Consider the following 23,635-nt stretch of genomic DNA (forward strand, 5'->3'; position numbering starts at 1 on the left):
GCTAGGTTACAGAGTTCTGCATGAAGGTCTAACATGGAATCATAGCAGCAGCGCTCCTTGAAAGTCTTCCTTTTATAACTAAAAGATAATTTTAGAAAAAGATTGATCCCATTTTGTGGATCATGAGGTCAGGAGATCAAGACCATCCTGGCTAACACGGTGAAACCCCGTCTCTACTAAAAATACAAAAAAATTAACTCGGTGTGGTGGCGGGCGCCTGTAATCCCAGCTACTTCAGAGGCTGAGGCAGGAGAATGGCGAGAACCCGGGAGGCAGTGGTTGCAGTTGAGCGGAGATCATGCCACTGCACTCCAGTCTGGGGGACAGAGCAAGACTCCATCTCAAAAAAAAAAAAAGAAAGAAAGAAAGAAAGAAAGAAAAGAAAAAGACTGATCCCATTTTAACTTACCTTTTATTATTTGTGGGGATATTGCTAATTGCCTCCCTGTGACCCCAAACTTCCTCAACTAGCAAATTCTCCACATCTTTGCCTGTCTCCTATGGCACGGGAGACCCGTGTTCCACATGCTCTTGCAGGTGCTAGTCTCTGGGGTTTTGTTACAAAGCAAATTAACATGATCTTTATTAGCAAATATTTCCTTACCATAAGATTCTGGTTCTTTGGGTGTTAACATTAAATATCTTTATTTTCAATTCAGTAACTCAGCCAGATGTGCTGTCTCCCCTTTTTAGATCTATGGGTACTCTGAGAAAGATCTCCGAAGACAATGACCTCATGATACTTGAATTGTTCCACATCAAGCTTCTGGTCAGGAAGTGTTAACCTAGTGAGGCAGAAATAATGTGCTTGTGTTATGGAGCTGGCAGATTCAATATTGTGCTTGTTTTATAAGAAATTATATACTTAAAACTGGAGGCATTTGCAGATGTTAGGGCCAATAAGTTCTATTCAATTACCTAAACAGGTATGTTCATCTCACATGTTCCACTTTAATCAGGGTATCTAGAATCAGACATTCAAGATGACTTACTAGCGGCACCCAGAGCTAGCCTCCTCCACAAAGAAAGACAAAAATGGTGAGTAGATAATGATACATAAAACAGAGCATCTAGGAGAGAACACTGACATGCAGCAGGAAAGCAACAGGGAACCTCTGAGGCCCAGAGGGAGAGGTAAGCAAAGAAGCCAACTGGCCAGAATTGGCTCAGAGCCAGGACAAACTTCCCATTGCATGGTGAAGATAAGGAAGAGATCTCTAGTGGTTCACATCCCATCACAGACTCCTGCCCTCATTGGCCCAGAGAGTAGTATAGCGAGCTGCCTGGAGTCCATGCAATAGCACTGTTTCAGAAAGGGAGTTCACACTAGGTCCCCAACACCTCCCAAGATCCAAGCCGCTGCAGCACACTGCCATTTTGAGAGCCCACCTCCCACTAGACTACATCCTGCTTGAGGATCAACAGCTCCTCCATTCCCACAATATTGAAGCCTTGCTGATATACCCTCATGTACACCCAGAAGGCAACAGCATCACAACACTGGCTGAACCCAGCAGTGTGGCTGGGTTCCCTGCATTCTACCCCATGCAGTGGAATGAGGAATTTTGAGTAAAAAGAAGTTGCAGCACAGCAGGGAGTCTGTCCCATGGACAAAAGAAACCAAAGCCTGCATTCTCCAGAGCCTGAGAGCTGCCTGCCTGAGGCCACTTCCACTGATAGCAAATCCCTCCTTCTCCAGCAGCAGGTCCACTACACATCTTAATATACCTTCAGAAGGCCCAGGGACTGGCCTGCCCATGTGCCATCCAGGGTCCTGGGGATTGACCCACCCCACACACTGCAGCCAGCATCTGAGTGCATCATTAGGGGCCCAGAGGACGGATTTGCCTCAGGTGTAGCCCTCCAACAGTGGTGCCCATATGTATCATCCAGGAACCTAAGGATTGGCTTGCTTGGACCCAATAACACTGCTGCTTGTGCACACTGCCCAGATGCCCAAGGATAGGCATGTTCAGCTCACCATCACCACCACTGGGGCTTGCAGTCTAGTCCACTTGGCATCCTTGTCCCCAGCAAAGCCTCACTACTGCTTCTATTAGCAACTGCCATGTAGGCCACTGAAAAACTCACAGGTGGCACTGACTCTTATAGCCAAAGATCATGCAGAGACTACATTACAATGCCCATCCAGAATCAAAACCAAAACACCCTACTCAACCGACACTCTAGACATATCAGTAGGGAAAATAATCTTTCCCTATGAAGGCCAATCCATAAAATTGGAAGAAGTGACTATTAAATAGACATGTAGATATCAACATAAGGACACAAGAAACATGAGAAAGTAAGAAAACATGATACTTCCAAAGAAATACATCAATATTTCAATAATATATCCCAACAAAAGGAAATTTATAAGATGCCTGAAGAAATATTCAAAATGATGATCTTAAAGAAACTCTGTGAGATACAAGAGAACACAGATAAATAATGTAAATTAATCAGTAAGACAATTCATAATCTGAATTTCAACAAAGAGATACATGTTATAATCAAACAGAAGCCTTGGAACTGAAGAATTCAATGAATGAAACAAACAAATACAATTGAGACCTTCAAAAGTAGACTGTATTAGGGAGAAGGAAGAATGTCTCAACTTGAAGACAAATCTTTAATAATAACCTCATCAGATGAAGGAAGAAGGAAGAAGAAGAGAAGAAGAGAAGGAGAAGAGAAGGAAGAGAAAAGAAGAAGAGGAGGAGGAGAAGGAAGAAAAGAAGAAGAAGAGAAGGAAGAGAAAAGAAGAAGAAGAAGAGGACGAGGAGGAAGAGGAGGAGACAATGGCTTATGTGACTTCTGAGACAGCATATAGCAACCAAACATTCAAATTTTTAGAGTTCCAGAAGGAGAAGAGATGAGCAAAGACATGGAAAAACTACCTAATACAATAATAGCTGAAAACTTCTCAAGTCTTACGAGAGATATACACATCTAGATACAGGAAGTGCAAAGATTCCCGAATAGATTCAACCTGAAAAGATCATCTCCAAAGTATATTATAATCTAAATGTCAAAAGTCAAAGACAAAGAAAGAATTCTAAAAACAGCAAGAGAAAAGCATCAAGTCACATATAAGACTAATTAGTTTGACTCTACAAGACTAATAGCATGTCTCTCAACAGTAACATTACAGGCCAGGAGAGAGTGGAATGATACATTCAAAGTGAAGAAAGGAAAAAAAAAAAAACTATCAGGAAAATACACCATGCCCATAAAAACTATCCTTTAAAAATGAAGTGACTTCCCAGACAAGCAAAAACTTAGGAAATTCATTACCACAAATTCATTACCACTAGACTGACTGCACAAAAAAATTATTTAATGACTTCTACATCCGGAAGAAAAAGATGATATGTATTATCAGAAAAACACAAAAATATAAACCTCACTGGTAGAGTAGATACACAAATGAGAAAGAAAAAAACTTAAATATTAGCACTACAGAAAATCAGCAAACCACAATGATAAGAGAGAAAGAGGAGTTTGGGACCAGCCTGACCAACATGGTAAAACCTCATCTCTACTAAAAATACAAAAAAATTAGCTGGATGTGGTGGTGCACACCTGTAATCCCAGCTACCTGGGAGGATGACACAGGAGAATCACTTGAAACCAGGAGGTGGAGTTTGCAGTGAGCCAAGATCGCACCACTGCACTCTAGCCTGGGTGACAGATTGAGACTCCATCTCAAAAAACAAGTCTCAGCAAATTTAAAAAGAATGAAATCATATCAAGTGTCTTCTTAGATCACTGTGGACAAAAACTAGAAATTGATCATAAGAGGAGCTTAGAAAATGTTACAAATACATGACAACTAAACAAATTACTCTCCTGAATAACCCCTGGGTCAATGCAGAAATTAACAAGACAGGAAAAAAAAGTATTAAAACAAAAATGGAAACACAACATACCAAAACTCATGAGATATAGCCAAAACAGTGCTAAAAGGAAAATTTATAGCAATAAATGCCTACATCAAAAAAGTAGGTAAAGATTGTAAATAAACAACTTAATCATGTACATCATGGAACTAGAAAAAAAAGAACAAACCTAATCCAAATCAGAGAAAACGGAACTAAATGAAATGGAGACTAAAAAAATAAGGCTAAGGATTGAAAAATGAAAAGTTGGTTTCTTGAAAAGATAAATGAAATGGATAGTTAGCTAGACTGACCACAAAAAGAAGAGATGACCCAAATAAATAAAATCAAAACCAGAAAAAGGAATCATTCAAATTGTTATCACAGAAATAAAAAGTATAATTAGAAGCTATTAGGAACACCAACAAATAAAAAAACCTAAAGAAATAGATAAATTTCTGGCCATATACAACTTTCCAAGATTGAACCAGAAAGAAATAGAAAAGCTGAATAGAGAAATAACGAGTAATGAGATTGAATAGGCAATGAAACCACCCCTCTTCAACAAAGAAAAGCCCAGGACCAGATGATGTCTTTACTGCTGAATTCTACAAAACTTACAAAGAAGTAGTAAGATCAAATTTTTCTCAATGAATTTCAAAAACTAAAAGAGGAGGGAATTTTTCCTAACTCATTCAACAAGGCTAAACCCTGAGAAACATAAATACAAAACTCCTTAACAAACAACTAGCAAGTGAAATCCAATAACACATCAAAAAGATAATATATCATAAGTAAGCAAGATTTATCCCAGGGATGAAACGATGTTTCAGCATACACAAATCAATAATATATTATACATCACATCAACAGAATAAAAGACAAATACCATACAATCATCTCAAGATGCAGTAAAATCATTGGATAAAATTTAGTATCCCTTAATGATAAAAACTCTCAAGCAACCCAGGCATAGAAGGAATATATCTCAACATGATAAAGTCCATATATGAAAACCCACAGTTAGCATCATACTGATGGGGGAAAGCTTTCAGCTTTTTCTCAAAGAACTGGAAAAAGACAAAGATTTACCATTTCTCAAGGGAAAGAAATAAAAGGCATCCAAATTAGAAAAGAGAAAGTCAAATTATCTCTTTGCAGGCAACATGATTTTATATATAAATAAACCTAAAGACTCCACCAGAAAATTATTAGAACTGATAAATTCTGTAAAGTTGCAGGATATAAAATCAGCATACAATAATGAGTACCATTTCTCTATACCAATAATGAACTAGCAGAAAAAAAAAATCAAGAAGGCAATCCTGCCAGGCACGGTGGCTCACGCCTGTAATCCCAGCACTTTGGGAGGCCAAGGCGGGTGGATCACGAGGTCAGGAGATCAAGACCATCCTGTCTAACACGGTGAAACCCTGTCTCTACTAAAAATACAAAAAATTAGCCGGGCGCAGTGGCAGGCACCTGTAGTCCCAGCTACTCGGGAGGCTGAGGCAGGAGAATGGCATGAACCCGGGAGGTGGAGCTTGCAGTGAGCCTAGATAGCATCACTGCATGCAAGACTCCGTCTTAAAAAAAAAAAAAAAAAGAAGGCAATCCTAGTTACTATAGCTACAAAAAAAAAAGGAATAAATTTAACTAAGGAGGTGAAAGAGAAGGAAAGCTACAAAACACTAATGAAAGAAATTGAAGAGGACATGTAAAGAATGATGACCATCCTATGTTAATGGATTGTAAGAATTAACATTGCCAAAATAACCATACTGCCCAAAGCAATTTACAGATTCAGTGCAATCCTTATCAAAACACCAGTGTCATTTATCACAGAAATAGAAAAAAAAATCCTAAAATTCATATGGAACCAAAAACAATTCAAGTAGCCAAAGCAACCTTAAGTAAAAAGAACAAAGCTAGAGACATCAGACCACCCAACTTCAAAATATCTTATAAAGCTATAGTAACCAAAACAGCATGGTATTGATATAAAAACACACATCTAAACCAGAGGAATACAACAGAAAACCCAGAAATAAATTCACATATTTATAGCCAACTGATTTTTGAGTAAGGTATCAAGATCATACATTGGAAAAAGAACACCCTCTCTAATAAATGGTACTGGAAAAACTGGATATCTGTATGCAAAAGAATGAAACTAGATCCCTATTTCTCAGTGTATTAAAAATGTCCACTCAAAATTAATTAAAGACTTAAGTGCAAGACCCAAAATTATAAAGCTACTAGAAGGAAACATAGAAGAAACACAGCAGAACATTGGTCTAGGCAAAGATTTTATGGCTAAGACCTCAAAAGCATGGACAACAAAAACAAAAGTAGACAAATGGGACTATATTAAACTAAAAAGTTTCAACACCACAAAGGAAACAATTGGTAAAGATAACACCTGTTGAATGGGAGAAAATATTTGCAAACAATTAAACCCACAAGGGAGTAACATTCAGGATATAAAAGCAACTCAAACTCAATAGCAAAGCAATGAAATAATCTCATTAAAGAGTTAAGAAAAGTATCTAAATAAAAAATTTCACAAAAACAGACATACAAATGACCAACAGGTGTATTTTTTAAAAAGCTCAACATTATCTTTTGCATCAGATTAATGCAAATCATCATACCCCAGATAAAATGGCTATTATCAAGAAGACAAAAAATAACAGATGCTGGTGATGATGTGGAGAAAAGGAAATTCTCATACACTGTTAACGAGAATGTAGATTAGTATAGCCATTATATAAATCAAAATGGAAATTTCTCAAAAAACTAAAATAGAACTACCATATGATCCAGCTCTTCCACTACTCAGTCATTATCCAAAAGAACAGAAATCAGTATATCAAAGGGATAGCTGCACCTCTATGTTTATCACAGCACTATTCATGACAGCAGAGATATGAAATCAACCTAAAGTATCTATCAAGAGATGAATGAATAAAGAAAATGTGACATATGAACACAAATTAAATACTATTCAGCCATAAAATGAATTAATTTCTGTCATTTGCACCAACATGGATGGAACTAGAGGTCATTGCATTAAGTGAAATAAATCAGGCACAGGAAGACAGATATTGCATGTTCTCACTCAAATGTGGGGGCTGAAAAGTTGATCTAATGGAAATAGTGAGGAGAATGCTAGTTATCAGTGACTGGGCTGGGTTTGCGTTTGGTGGGGTGGGAATAAAGAGAGATTAGTTAATGGGTACAAACATAAAATTAGATAGGAGGAATAAGTTCTAGTGTTCAATTGCACAGTAGGATTACTATAGTTTACAATAATTTGTTTTACATTTCAAAAGAGCTAGAAGAGATTTAAAATATTCTCAATACAAAGAAAGTATCAATGTTTGAGGAGATGTACAACCTAAATACCCTGACTTGATCATTACACATGCTATACTTGTATCGAAATGTCACATGTATCCCATAAATATGTACAATTATTATGTGTCAAAAAAAAAAGGAAGTTTATCAAGAGCTGCACCGTCTAGCTAAATCTACCACAACCAGAAAGCTAGCGTGAATGAACGTATGTTTGTATTTTGTTACTTATCCCCATTTTCATTTTCTAAAGTTTAGCAGAGATGAAAGTAATGTAAACATGGTGGGCACTGAGTAACCACTGAGGACCCTCCTGTTTCCTCACTAGAGTTTCTAGTAAAAGTGAATTTGAGTCTGATCTCAGCATTGTCTTAGTGGAGAATACAGTGGCACTAGAAGGTGCTTACAACAGTAGTAGGTGTTGGGTGGTGGCTGTAGGTGGTGGCCAAGGAAAAAGAGAGGGCTCCTGGAAGCAGGGCTGGGTACATGGGGCTGGGGGAGGTGGGCAGTGCAAAATGAAAATACAGGGGCTCTTGTTCAATAATGATTAAGAATTTCAAGACAGCAACAGAAAAACATTAAATCAAGCATGGGATCCTTCTAAGCAGAGTCCCATGTGAGAAGCCAGCCCTGCCTGGAATTTCAGACCCAAGAACAGCATTGTGCAGGTCAGAGCTCTGCACAGTTTCTGAAGGCAGGAGGCTGAGAATGATCCAACTGTTGGAGGAGTTTTACTCCGAGCTTCTTTAAAAAGCCTGGTCAGACTCAAAGCCTTTATTTATTTATTATCTTATTTTTCTTTTATAAACTTGAGAGGAAAGATCAGGAATACATTAAAATATCAACAGGGTTATAGTCTAAAGCTAATTATTTATTTCGTATAAATACTAGAGAAGATTCAGCCAAATGGCTCAAATTAACCCATCGGGAGTAGGAGGGGGAGGGAAGAGGGTGTAAACTGCAGATTTTCTATTGCGACTAGGAAGGAGGATAAATCTTCTCCAGAAACAGCTGGTTGCCATGGTAAAATGGTAAAGAGAGATTTTCTTCAGCTTTTCTCTTCTGATTCTGAAAAACAAAACTGAGAATGAAGCCGAAGAAGAAACTTCAAGTGAAATGACTGAGCTTGGACCCCAAACAAAACAGCAAGAAATGATCTCAGAGGAGGGATTAACTCAGGTGTCAAGGCTGGTAGATGGAACAGGCAAGAATGCATTGCTCTGGTAAGCCTCCAAAGTCTAGGATAGCCAAATAATCACTCATTGCTGGGCACAGAACTTGTGTCCAGAGCTGTGCTAGGCACCTTCAGTACATTATTTCATTTAATTTGTAGAGCTTCACAGCAAGCTTAGCATATCACATATTATCATCCTCATTGTACAGAGGAACAAACTAAGGTTAAAAAGGTTTCATAATTTGGCCAAAGTCATATTGCTCTAAAGTGTCAAACTCTACCTCTAAATCTTGAAAAGACATGGCCCATAAAGAAAATGAGCAAGTGGAACAAGATGAGGAATACGTTAAAGAAATTGAGGACTTTGCAGAAATAATGAAGGTTAAGAGGAATAAACTAGGAGAACATTAAAAGTCCAATCAGAGATAATGGTTTGACATTAGTACTCATGCCTTAAATGTTTTTTGAACTGATATTTATGTTTTCTTGTATCTGTTAGAAATTAGCTTTATTAAGTATTTGCTAAAGGCTCAGATCTCAAGTTTTTCATCAAAAGAGAAACTATTCACTTGCTCGCATGATAGGGGAGGCAAATGCTCCACCTAATGGCAATTCAAGAACATTCTAAAGCTGTGTCATATTTTAACCCACAAGAGGCAAACCAAGGAGGTGTCTAAGTGGGCTAAGTATTATTCAATACTTATATTCAATAAACTATATATTCAATAAAAAACCTATTGAATGAATGACTACAAAATGGGAGAACAAATAAGTATACAAGTGCACATGGTAAAAGGATCACAAGCTTCTTGTTTCTGCCAAACTTCTTAGTATATAACTTTAATAAAGACAATATAGACTTCAAAACAGGTTTCTCTACACTAAATATTAATTATCAGCCTTCGAACAAGAATATCTCCTCTTCAACCAAGAATATATCTGCATACCTACCATTGTCATAAAACTTGTATCTTGTAGTAGAAAGAAATTGGGTAACTCTCAACACTCATCGCAACATCTTTATTTCTACGAGGAATTTCCGTGCACATTAGTTAAGAATTCTGTGTGCCAACAGAATCTCTATTTTGTCATATTCTGGGTTTCTCTCCCATTTCAAAAGTGAATCAAAGGAGGTGATATAGTTTGTATATTTGTCCCTTCCAAATCTCATGTTGAAATGTGACCCCTAATTTTGGAAGTGGGGCCTGGTGTTTGTGTCATGGGGATGGATCTCTCACGAATGGCTTGGTGCCCTCTCTGCAGTAACAAGTGTGTTTTTGGAGTCAGTTTTTGCTCTATTAGTTGACATCAGAGCTGGTTGTTTAAAAAAGCCTGGCATCTCTCTTGCTTCCTCTCTTGCCATGTGATGCACCTGCTCACCCTTTGCCTTCTGCCATCAATGAAAGATTCCTGAGTCCTCACCAGAAGCCACACAGGTGCTGATGCCATGCTTATGTAGCCTGTAGAACTGTGAGCCAAATAAGCCTCTTTTCTTTATAAATTATCCAGTCTCAGATATTTCTTTATAGCAAACAAAAAGAACTAACAGAAGAGGTAACTATTCATTCTTTCTCATTGCAATCCAATGAGGGGTCTCAGAAACACCCATTACAATGGCCTCCCAGGCTCCCCTCAGAACAGTCACATGACACCTGGAATGATGTCTTCATGGAGTCATGCAGTGTCTGCTCAACAACTGTTGCTTTCCATTCCTCAGTAATGACAAGTACACTGGCTTCTCTCTCTACCATATCCCTATCTAAAACTAAAATTTTGTATATTATTCCCTTGGGGCCGTGTTCTCAGGCAGCTATCATAGCTGAAAAAGGATCTGTCAAAGAAGGCTCCACTGAAATGTTAATTACTGACAATGGCATAATGCTTTTCCTGCTCAGGGATGTTTGCATTTTGTGAGGGTCTTAGAAATAGCTAAATCTCAGCTACTATATAGCCCAGCGACTGTTTCATGGATAATATTTAATACAATGTTTGAACTAAACTCAACAAAATAATGAATCTCTAGTAGTGGAAATACAAGCTGAGTATAGAAGACTTACTTGGACAAAGAAGTTGTCCAAGTGTAACTCAAACTCCAGAATTGAGTTTGAGCTAACTTTAATTCTGACTCTCCACATTTGTCAGAAATTCTCACAGGCACATGTAGATCAATGGAAGAGGACAGAGATCTCAGAAATCAATCCATGCATATATATATGGTCAACTCATCTTTGACAACGGTGCTAAGAACACACATGTGAAAAAGATGGTCTCTTCAATGAACAGTGTGCAAAAGACTAGATATCCACATGCAACAAAATAAAATTGAGCCCTTATCTTACATTATACTCAAAAATATACTAAGCTTGAAATTGAATAAAAACTTAAATGTAAGACCTAAAACTATAAAATTTCTTTTTTTTAATTATACTTTAAGTTTTAGGGTACATGTGCACAATGCGCAGGTTAGTTACATATGTACACATGTGCCATGTTGGTGTGCTGCACCCAGTAGCTCATCATTTAACATTAGGTATATCTCCAAATGCTATCCTTCCCTCCTCCCCAACCCCACAACAGGCCCCAGTGTGTGATGTTCCCCTTCCTGTGTCCATGTGTTCTCATTGTTCAATTCCCATCTATGAGTGAGAACATACAGTGTTTGGTTATTTGTCCTTGCGATAGTTTGCTGAGAATGATGGTTTCCAGCTTCATCCACGTCCCTACAAAGGACATGAACTCATCATTTTTTATGGCTGCATAGTATTCTATTGTGTATATGTGCCACATTTTCTTAATCCAGTCTATCATTGTTGGACATTTGGGTTGGTTCCAAGTCTTTGCTATTGTGAATAGTGCCGCGATAAACATACGTGTGCATGTGTCTTTATAGCAGCATGATTTATAAGCCTTTGGGTATATACCCAGTAATGGGATTGCTGGGTCAAATGGTATTTCTAGTTCTAGATCCCTGAGGAATCGCCACACTAACTTCCACAATGGTTGAACTAGTTTACAGTCCTACCAGCAGTGTAAAAGTGTTCCTATTTCTCCACATCCTCTCCAGCACCTGTTGTTTCCTGACTTTTGAATGATCGCCATTCTAACTGGTGTGAGATGGTATCTCATTGTGGTTTTGATTTGCATTTCTCTGATGGCCAGTGATGATGGGCATTTTTTCATGTGTCTTTTGGCTGCATAAATGTCTTCTTTTGAGAAGTGTCTGTTCATATCATTTGCCCACTTTTTGATGGGGTTGTTTTTTTCTTGTAAATTTATTGGAGTTCATTGTAGATTCTGGATATTAGCCCTTTGTCAGACGAGTAGATTGCAAAAATTTTCTCCCATTCTGTAGATTGCCTGTTCACTCTGACAGTAGTTTCTTTTGCTGTGCAGAAGCTCTTTAGTTTAATTAGATCCCATTTGTCAATTTTGGCTTTTGTTGCCATCGCTTTTGGTGTTTTAGACATGAAGTCCTTGCCCATGTCTCTAAAAAAAAAAGAATGAAAGCTCCTTGATGTTGGTCTTGGCAATGATGTTTTTATATGACACCAAAAGCACAGATACCAGAAACAAAAATAAACAAGTAGGATTACATCAAGCTAAAATGCTTCTGCATGTAATCCTACCACTTTGGGAGGCCGAGGCAGGTGGATTTCCTGAGCTCAGGAGTTCAAGACCACCCTGGTCTTGAACCCCCATCTCTACTAAAAATACAAAAAGCCAGGTGTGGTGATGCACACCTGTAGTCCCAGCTATTCGGGAGACTGAGGCATGAGAACTCCTTGATCCTGGGAGGTAGAGGTTGCAGTGAGCTAAGATCATGCCACTGAACTCCAGCCGGGTCAACAGAGCAAGACTCTGTCTCAAAAACAAACAAACAAAAAAATGCTTCTGCACAGCAAAGCAAACAGTCAACAAAATGAAAGGGCAACCTACAGACTTGGAGAAAATATTTGCAAACCATATATTTAATAAAGAGTTAACCTCCAAAATATATAAGAAACCCCAACTACTCATTAGCCAAAAAATAAGTAACCTGATCAAAAGAAGGGCAAAGAACCTAAATAGATATTTCTCCAAAGAAGAAGTACAAATGGGTAACACGTACATGAGAAGGTACTTAACGTCATTAATCATCAGGTAAGTGTAAATCAAAACCACAAAGAGATATCACCTTACACACTGGGATGGCTATTACCAGAAAGATGAGCGAGAACAAGTATTGTCAAGTAAGTAGAGAAAAGGGAACCCTTGTACACTGCTGGTGGGAATGTAAACTGTTACAGCCATTATGTAAAGCAGTATGGACATCCCTTAAAAAATTACAACTACCACATGATCCAGCAATCTCCCTTCTAGTTATACACCCAAAGGAAATGAAAGCAACATCTCAAAAAAATATTTGCATTCCATATTTATTGCAGCATTTTTCACAATAGCCAAGATATGGAAACAACCTAAGTGTCCATCAATGGGAAAATATGGATAAAGAAAACTCTTATCTAGCCATAATAAGGAAGAAAATCCTACCATTTTTGTCAACATGGATAAACCTGGAGGACATTATGCTAAGTGAAATAAGCCAGACACAGAAAAACCAATATTGCATGAGCTCACTTATATATGAACCTCAATAGAGCTCAGAAAGTCAAACTCATAGAAGCAGAGAGCCAAAGGGTGGTTGCCAGCAGCTAGGGGAATGGGGGAAATGGGGAGATGTTGATCGAAGGGTACAAACTTCCAGTTAGTCACAATATGAGTAAGTTCTGGGGAATCTAATGCACAGCAGGGTGACTATAATTCAACAATACTGTATCATTTACTAAAAATTTGCTAAAAGAGTAGATCTCAAGTGTCCACAACCCCCCTACCACACACACACATACACACACATACAATGGTAACAATGTGAGATGATGGATGAGCTAATTCATTGTGGTAATCATTTCATTATATACATATATATATTATATATATATATAACATCATCACATTTACACCTTAAATATATATAAAATTTTTGCCAATTTTACATCAATGCAGTGGAAGATAAAAATAAAATGAAATTTCTGCCTGACATCTGAATGAAATTCCTTCCAGCAAAATTTAACCTAAATCCTTTCCTACACTGCTTCATAGAAAATGAGCAAAGGGCACTGCTTTCCTATATGCAAAACTTGTCTTATATTTGAATATTGCAGTACTGGAGGGAGAGAGAGATTGGTTTATTATCCAAATGAAATATTTACCCACAAGAAGTTCTTCTATATATAAGAGTATGAAGCGATCCAAATATATAAAGCTAATATTGTTTCAAATTAGCTTCTATCACATATTTGATTGCTTATGGCTTTTCACTAATTAGTTGGTAGTAATTATACAAAAAAAAAACCTTTCACTCTTTATTAAGGAATATGTTTCAAGAACACATGGACACATGGATTCAGTTTTCTTGGGTGAAACGTAACAAAAATCACACTCTACTTGGGTTCCAAAGAGCTGCTTTTGCGTTCTGGAGTGTCTTAGTTGTATGACCTCAATCAATGAATTTGACTTCTCTGATCTTCAGTGTTTTTGTTTTTGTTGGCAAGATGGGGCATTTTATTATTTTAAATGATGTAGCACCTACTTTAGGACAGGTACCGGTTAGACTTCTTGCAAATGTGAATCTATTTAATCCCAGGGTACAGTACTGTTATCAGACTTGTTTTGCAGATTTAAAAAACAGGGAACAGAAAGGTTAAGTAACATGCCCAAGGTCACACAGCTGACTAGAAACAGTCTGGGCTTGAATCCATCTGAAGCAGTCTGGCTCCTGTGTCAGGCTCCAATCTGGAATGTTAACCATTGCACATGGCACAGCTTCTCACAAACTGGAATCCTGGGTCATGGGAGTATGAGGGAATCCACATTCCCAACCAAGGCTTAAACTGCAGGGAGAATGTGATCTGCCTGACAGGCAGAGGCCCTGAACAATGCCTGAGGGATGAGGAGGGTCTTTATTACATGATTACAAAAATTTGAGTTCAGTCAGAAGCAGTCCATGAGACAAGATGTAATTTATTCACGAGGTGACCATAGAAAATCCAGGTAGAGAAGGGGAGTGGGGAAGTGAGACAGGGAAGGGATAGATGTCAAACCAGCGTATGGTCATGAATGTGTCACCACCTGGGCAACAGGGGCTCTATCCTACTGCAGACCTTTGGGACACAGGTTAGCATACATGAAAACAGTCCCACCTAAGGGGCAAGGAAGCTGAGAGGTTTAGCAACCACCTCGCACTCCTCCTCATTGGAGGATATTTCTAGGGGCATTAACTCCCTGGCACTGTGGGTGATGCCTTCTCAAAGACCCACGCAGGCTTCTATGAGCAGAGACACAGGTGCTGCAACAGGAGAAACTGTAAATGCCAGGGCCCAGAGGAAGGACTCTGACAGCATGCATGACAAAGCACAGGGAGCAGATACAAATTAGTACACCCATCGGCTTAGGAATAATTACGAAGTCTTCTGGGTGCAAAAATGCTGTTGGCCTTCCCTCCCCTAGCAGGGCATTCTCTCTCCCCTGACCTTCACCGCTGCTGGTTATCAGCATCGCTTGCCTCTAGAGCGTGACGAGTAGTAAGTTAAGAGTTTCAGGGATTAGCTCATTCATTCAACAAGCTGTTATTTTTTTATTTTTTTATTTTGTTTTCTTTTTTTATTCTTAAAAAAAAAGGTTGGGGGGATACATGTGTGGAACGTGCAGGTTTGTTACATAGGTATACATGTGCCGTGGTGGTTTGCTGCACTTATTAACCCGTCCTCTAAGTTCCCTCCCTTCACCCTCCGCTGCCCAGCAACAGGCCCTGGTGTGTGTTGTTCTCTGTGTCTATGTGTTCTCAATGTTCAACTCCCACTTATGGGTGAGAACGTGTGGTATTTGGTTTTCTGTTAGTGTGTTGGTTTGCTGAGGATGATGGCTTCCAGCTTCATCCATGTCCCTGCAAAGCAAGGTTTTATTGGGCACCTCTACGCACCAGAAAGTCTTTAGGTACTGGTGACACAATAATAAAAATAAAATTAAATTAAAAACAGGCAAAAGTCATTGCCCACATGGAGCCTACATTCTGGTAGAGGAAACAAGAATCAAATCTGTAATTAACATGTGTTTATGAAATGCTGGACAGTCAGTGTTTGGGGAAATAAGAAGCAGAATAAGGGGATTGGAAAGTGCCCTTTGTTCAACGTATTAAGTGTAATGGCCACAGAGGACCTCATCGAGGACAGGAGGGGACGTTTAAGTTGAAATTTGAAAGAGGTGAGAGAGTCAACCATGCAGGTAACTGGGGGAGGGGAGTTCGGGAAAGAGGACAGGAGGGGCATTCCAGCCAAGGGACCACCTGAGGCCTGGAGATGAATCGAGGAGTAGGGAAGGATGTGGCTATGTGGCTCTATGGAAATAATACATGGAAGAAGGTAGGAGCTGAGATCGGAGAGATAAGCCTGAGTCAGTTCTCAGGCTCTATGGGACTCTACATGGACAGGGAGAAAAGGAGAGCTAGTGGGGGGATGGCATGGCAGGAATTTAAAGAGCTCACTGTCCGCTGGGTTGAGAACAGACTGTGAAGGGCAGAGGATGAAGCAGCGAGTTCAGTTCAGAGGCTGTTGTGGTGATCCAAGTGAAAAATGAGAAGATTGTGCCAGGGGGTGGCAGTGGAGATGTCGAACAGAATCTGGCTGTATGGTGATTATTGACACGACTTCCCAAAAGTCTAGATAAGGGATAAGAGAATCATAGAGTGTCAGAGAACATAACGCCTTAGGGCTGCTACTCTAGTCCCAAACTCTCATGTTATGGTTGAGGAACCTGAGCCCAGAAAAACGGAGACTTTCAGTTACTTGCCCAGAGAGTTAGAGTTAGTTGCCCAGTCGAGCTGGGAGTAGATGCCAGGGCTTCTAGTTTCAGTGACCACTGACAACAACTGACTACTTCCAGTAATGGGGGACAGCCACTTCCCTGGACCTGAGTAAAAATCTAACCAGGTACAGACCTGGCCACGAATAAGGACCTAAAAGGTATATGCACCCCTGTTGGGCCTAGTCCTGCCACAAAAGGCCCATTCTCTGTTTAGAGCAGTGACATTTTCCTTGGTAGCAGTACTCAGTCCCAGCTCATAGCCATGTTCTCATGAACGATATAAACAGCAGGCTTCCCTTTTAATTTATTGATAAATAATAAAGTCTCTGTAAAATCTTGGCGTCTTCTCATGACAGTAATGGTGCATGCACTGATGGGAAAGTCCCCAGCACAATGAATAATGCATTCTATTCCCCTCTCCTCAGTTATCACTTTGACATTTCTCACAAATGTACCTTCCGCTCCTCTCATAATGTCTATAGAGCTATTTGGCTGTCAGCAGCAAAGCCCCCTTGGGTAATCTCAAAACTCTGAAGAAAAGAAGACTTGGTTCCCCCATGATCATCACAATCTATTTGATCTAAGTCTGGACGCTTTGCCAACAACACATCTATTTATGTATAAGAAAAGAAACCTCACAACAAATATCTACAGACTGATAAAGTGTTTTTCCACTCACAAGGGGCTAAATTAAGGGTGCTGGCTCTGGAATGAAGCCAAAGTCATTTGGAGGAAAGGCCATTTTCTCTCCCCCACTCCTTGGCACTGCCGTGTGTCTCTTCTTTCTTCTTATGAGGCATATTTAATTGATAGGAACACCAATTCATCAAATATAACTTACAGTTGTGTAGAAGATGAGATGTGTGTAGTTGTTTTACAAAATATCTAATTTACTGATTGGATTTTTCTTAATCTAGTAAAAGAATCAGTTTGCATTCTGTGAGCATCCACACATCAGCTAGCAGAAGAAGCCTCCAAAAACCCTGCTGAGAGACAGGAACAAGTTTTTCTTGACTCAAAGCCAGCTTTATTCATTCCATGAAGCTGCTCATTCTGCTTTCACGGTGACTTTAATACAGGGTTCCTCTTTGCCAAATAGTATTTTGAACATCACATTTTATTCCAAAGACTAAGTTCAAGCTCTCTCTCTCTCCCAATACTGATACAGAAAAACAAACTTGAGTCTAACAGATTTTTCTAATTATTCTCTCCTCTTGCTTCCCCTAGCTCTGATACCCTTGCCAACACATTCTTTTTTTGGCAGGTAAGAACTAACCAAACGGTATGTTTCTCAAGTTATGGGACACTGAATCCAACGCTCCTGAAATCTGAAGTCACATTTGTTTCTGAAAACACAAACAACAAGCTTCCTTCCTTATCTTGTACTGTTCAGTTACTCATGATACTTGAGAAGGGGTTCAAGGAGGATTCTGTGTCTCACGTTTACCTCTGCTGATAAGAGATGCTCTTGGGACCAAGTAATGCTATCTCTGCTTAACTGACTCTTAATTTGGAGAAAGAAAACCGTAGAAACTCAGAGAGGATGTGCTAGAAATTGGGAGACATGCTCAGTCTCAACAAGTAAAGTGATTTCTATGAGAGGAGTTTACGAATACGTGGGAGCAGAATCTGGATTTGAAAGTGACATGTTTACAGGGAGATGAGATGCTCATGCCTGCTTAAATACTTCTGTGTGGTTATTAATAATCCCCAAACATAACTAACTCACAAGGCATATGTTTCTGTTACAGTGAAATCAACTCACCGTATCATCAGGCAGGATAACATGCAAAGATTATCCGAAGCCACCCGGCATTGTCAGTAAGCGGCCAACTTTAGATATGGGTGAGCAATGGTGCTGCTTCAGTTCCTAGTGCCAGCACCCAGGAATCTGGCACTGAGGAAAGGAAATAAATTAGATCACAGCCCAGGTGGAATAGTTGTTCTGCTGGGCAGCCGGATGGGTCCCAGAAGAAAGCATGTGCCATAATTCTGCTGAGTCCTAGCAGAGACAGGCTATGTTGCAGTAAATGCTTCCAATACGACAAATCTATGATTCAGGAATGGGGGAAGACAGGATTTTAAAATGTTCCTGTGTATCTGTAGCATTTTAAGCAAGTCATTCCACTTGCCCTTGCACTGGCTTCACCAACTGCTCACTCGTCCTCCCATGCATAATCCTGCTTTTGGCTCCATTTCTTTTTCTTCAGAAAATCAGCTTAAAAGTAAGGAAGTTATCTGGGAAGAGTGGCATAGTCACCCATCACCACTTTAAGCCAACAGTGACATGCTAGAGGTAATTGAAGCTGGACAGGAGGACCTAGGTGCTAATGATGACCCTTGACAATGAGGCACCCTGGGACCCTGCCACACAAAATGTCATTTATTGGCAGCACCGTCACCATCCCTCACAGTTTACTAGAAATGCAGGATGTCAGGTGCACCCCAAATCTGTTGGATCAAAATCTTCATTTTAACAGGTTGCCCAGGGGATTTGTGTGTATATTCAAGTTGAAGAAGCAGTGTTCTAAGTTACACGGGATCATTAGAATCCAGGAAAACAACTTCAGAAATATGATATTGGAAGTTGCAGAAAACAAACTTTTTCTACTTGATCTTTTCTCCTTAGGGGACATATATCTGCTTATTTCTATTATTTCTCTAAATGACTATATCTGCCAGAAATCTTTCAGATGTAAAGAACAAAAATAAATGAAAGAATGAAGAGAAAAAGAATAACAGAGAAAAATTAAAAAGGTCAAAGGAAAACTAGGAATACACTGGGCTATACGACAAAATGGTCATGGGCACGTAACTTCAGGCATGATCGAAACCAAACCTGTCATTTGGAATTTGGTCTTTGGCTCTTGGCTCTTTTCTTAACATAAGCATCTTATAAAAGCAAACTCTCTCAACAGGTACCCCTTAACATGGCCAATAGCTTTACTACAATAGCAAAGGAACAAACTTCTTTTCCAATAATTTAAGCAAAAACATCTGAGGTTCACTTTAACAAGCCCGATTAAGCCACGTATTCATCCCTGGAGCAATCACTATGTATCTGATTGGGCAGGTCGGGTCACATGTACATCTCTTCGTCAATGGGATAAGGTCAGTGTCCAATTACCTGTGAATTTTTTTAAAAAATATAATTTCCAGAGGAAAAGGCAGATGCTCTTACTTGAAAGAGAGGGAATAGGGGTTAGGCAGGCCAGAACAGCAGATGACTAGTACTTTGTTGTCTTTGATGTTTATATTTCTAGCAGAATTTGTTGCAATCCCTCTTTGTGATTGGGTTGCTCCAAGATGAATAGTGCCAGTCCTCACAAGAGAGACACTAGACCTCTAATTATTGTGCAAGGCCAAGTGAATGCACAAGCTGCCTGCTATGGATTCCAGAACAGGGAGCCCAAAGGAAAGCAAGGGCTAAGATTTGGAGACATGTGACCAAATCTTAGAGTTTGGGATGTAAACCAATAATGAATTGAAGCTAGCTTGCAAAGGGCATCTGTGAGTGTGAACTTGCTAATGAGGGGGATAACATCCAGGGAGTGTTTTAAGAAGTTAAGTTTGACAGCAAATGTGGGAGAATTACAATGGTGGATGAGGAATAAATCTTATATTTTAATCACCCTTCAGGTGAAAAAATTAAGATTCTTCTATTAAATACTTGCATCTAAACTGACTTCAGCTGGCCGTAAGAGTCCCTTAACAATAATAGAATAGTTATTGGTTAAAGACAGTTCTCTATTGAGAAAGAGTTATGAGAACTGGTTAAAAGTCAATACTCAATGCCTGTTCATTGATTAAATAAATTTTATAACAAATTTTGAAACAATCCTGCTTTAAACAACTGGACATTCAGTTGATGTAGATTATATTTAAGTAGAGGGCTGCCCTTTCTCATGGAACATAATGCAATAACATTCTTTGGTCTCAATAAAAATAGTAAAGACTACAGAAGGAAAAAAAGAAGGAAGGAAAAAACGAAGATAGAGGAAAAAAGAAGGAAGGAAGGAAGGGAGGGAGGGAGGGAGGGAGGAAGGAAAAAAGAGCAAGCGGGTTGGGAAGAAATGGAAAGAAAAAAAGGAGAGACAGAGACAAAGCTGTGCAAAAAAGTTATTTAAAAAGTCTGATAGGGTTCACAGCATTTTCTGTGAATCGATTTCCCATCAGAGCTCTTTAGACAGTCCTTAAACTTGTGAAGTCAGATGTCACTCTAAGTTCAGGCATCCTCTGCATTTGAGCTTCACACTTACAGTTCTGACAGCCATCTGCAGTGTGTTCAGAATATTTTCTGAAGGTGACACTGGGAAAAGGACAGTTTCCTAACAGGACATGAGACTATGTGCTGTGGATCCTGATGGGAGGCCTGTCCTTCTGCTGAGAAAGGACTTTAGTGTGTTGACATGTCTTTGAGCTTTCATGGGCACTGGGCTGGTCTCTATCTTCCTGAGGGAACCACTGACCACTCCCAGGAGTGAAGGCTATCAGCCTCCCACTGAGCAGTACTCCAGGCAGCACTGGGCCTGTCAAGTCTTCAGTTTTCAGGAAGCTAGAAATAAATACTGTAAAACAAAGGAGCCCGAGATTGATAAGCCTATTTATTCTGGGGGGTGGGGGATTTCCAAGCTGGACTACCTCATCCTTCCCAGTGATGAACAACCACATCCTCAGAGAAACCCCTTTCTTTTCATCACACATGGTATATTCCTAGTACATTCTGCAATCAGTGCTGCTCTTCACCATCTGTCCATGGCTATTGATGTGTGTATGTGTGTGTTGGTCAGATGCCCTGATTTCATTCTTGAATCTTTGGCTTTGACCTTTCATTTCCACTCAGGAGGAACGGGTCTGAGTTTTCACAGACAGGACATGACCAATAAATGAAAACTATTCACTTGGCCCCAAAAATCTGACTTTCCGGAATGTTACTAAAATACGTGCAACAATCTGAAGATTCATTCTAAAATACTTCCCAATACATATTTTACAGTGTACAATTTTACTTGTTTTTATGTATAAATTTTTTCACCATCATTCTTGACAGATTAATATTTTTATTTATCATGCCACCACAGACTAGTCATCTGCGTGTGTGTGTGTGTTTGTAGTTTGTGTATATGTGGATCATATGCTTATGTGCATGCATGGTGTGTGTGTGTCTGTGTGTGTGTGTGTGTATATGCTGTGTTTGGGGCAGGACGGGATGTGTGTAATTTTGGTGTGCCTGTTTAAGGTTGTGTGTATATATGTAGTATGTATGTGTTTGTGTGTATTAATATATGTGTAGTATATATGTGTCTGATACATGTATGTGTTTGTGTTTGTAGGACTATGGAATGTGTGTATATATAGAGTGTGGGAGAGTTTACACATATGGTGTGTGTGTGTCCACTGTGTGTGTGTACTGTGTTTGAGGAGTATGCGGTATATATATCAGAATTTTGTGTATATGCATTTGTGACTTCCTTAATCATGTTTTGATCTAATAAAGAGACATCTTAAGAATATAAGAGGACATTGCTCTATTTCATATTTTAAAAATCTGTGTTTGAAGTAGGTTTTGAATATTTGTTTTCATACACAAAATAATTATTCTGGTGCATAGCCAAAGGCAGCCATCTTGAACTTTTGGGAAAATGTCCAAAATAATACTTCCTAAAAGCTATTTAAAATTGGAATGGACATGCCATTTTTAGCTGTCCAAAGGGATGATAGAAAATAGTTGATGGTGTGTTATTTTAGAGGGAGAAAAACTATTAAAATGTTTCTGACGGTAGCAACAATAAAATACTAATGAACCAGAGGAACAGATGGAAATTGAAAAGCATGTGCAATGTCAAAACCCAAAATACAGTGATTTGTTAAATTACAGGGCTTCTTCCCCCGGGAGAGGAGCTGCAGTTTGCTGATAAGTCAACGACAACCAGGATTATTACTGTAACACAGCAACGCCATTTTCCGCCTGAAACCTGCAAGAACTAATTAATTATATAGCTTTGGTTACTAGGTTAGAACCAAGCTTTTCTGTCTGGTTTCCAAAGACTGAACTTTATAAATTGTCAGAAGAACAGCATTCTCCTAATTTTCTGCTAACTATCGTAGATAGTTACAAAGACTACTATCAATTGCTAGGAGGGAAATACCTCATGATAGATTCTGTTTGCTCTTTTGACCATTTGGAAAGACTCTTTTTTCCCACAGCTTTTTACGTTCTGAAGATACCCAGACTTCTTTAGTGAGCAGAAATTTGTAGTGCTGAATTGCAACTCTAAATATAATGTGAGCATCGGGAGGTGAGTGGCTACTAAGAAGGGTTTTCTAATAATGCCAGCTGGGCTTACTAGGCTTACTTGGGTAATGGAAAGAATATTGTTCTCTCTACTCAAAACAAAAGACCCCAATCTACTCCTTAATAAAGACGCGCGATGTCTCACGCCTGTAATCCCAGCAATTTGGGAGACCGAGGTGGGCGGATCACGAGGTCAGGAGATCGAGACCATCCTGGCTAACGCGGTGAAACTCCGTCTCTACTAAAAACACAAAAAATTAGCCGGGCGTGGTCGTGGGCGCCTGTAGTCCCAGCTACTCGGGAGGCTGAGGCAGGAGAATGGCGTGAACCCGGGAGGCGGAGCTTGCAGTGAGCCGAGATTGCGCCACTGCACTCCAGCGTGGGCGACAGAGCGAGACTACGTCTCAAAAAAAAAAAAAAAAAAAAAAAGTGAAATTTTAGAAGCTTCCTGAGTACAGGCAAATAGGAAATTATATTCTATCCATTATAAAAGAGAAGAATCTCCTTCGTTTTGTTTTTTACCCCAGAAGTAGTTGGGAATCAGAAACCAAACTAAATCCTGTAGGTGCAATGAAAGCTTAGGAGAAGCAGACACTGGCTTGGAGCCTCCTGTGGTTCCTGGAGCCTTTCCTCTCTCCCTATACATTTCCTTTCTACTCAAGACTTGTTTTCTTAGTGCCAGAGAAACAAACCCCCTTCATTGCCCATGGGAGAGTGAACTCCCAGAGCCACACAGAGAAGCTTGCTAATATTCCCTAAAATTGTAACTGTGTACATTTATGGCCCAGCAAGTGTACTTCTCGAAATCTTACCCAGAGAAACACACATCTATCACACCAGGGGGCTTGTACTAGGGTAGCCAATACAGTATTGTTAGTAATAGATATGTGTTTACCAAGAATGGAAGGGCTGAATAATGTAAGAGTATATTTAGGCCATTAAATTATTTGGGAAACTTTATATAAGATAGATTTATTTTAGTAACACCAGAAAACTTCTAAAATATAGTGTTGAGTTGAATGAATGCAA

The 23,635-nt window shown here is 39.3% G+C and overlaps 1 long non-coding RNA gene across 1 annotated transcript in view; it reads right to left on the reverse strand.

Annotated features, from left to right (window-relative positions):
• Positions 1–409: 409 nt before the first annotated feature.
• The window catches only part of LOC129529206 (uncharacterized), a 135,009-nt gene continuing 111,783 nt past the window's right edge, over positions 410–23,635 (reverse strand). The window contains exon 4 of the long non-coding RNA XR_010132329.1: positions 410–785. This is a non-coding gene — a long non-coding RNA (uncharacterized lncRNA). The remainder of the gene's footprint in view (positions 786–23,635) is intronic.

This window comes from Gorilla gorilla, chromosome 21, assembly GCF_029281585.2.
Source record: "Gorilla gorilla gorilla isolate KB3781 chromosome 21, NHGRI_mGorGor1-v2.1_pri, whole genome shotgun sequence".
NCBI lineage: Eukaryota > Metazoa > Chordata > Mammalia > Primates > Hominidae > Gorilla > Gorilla gorilla.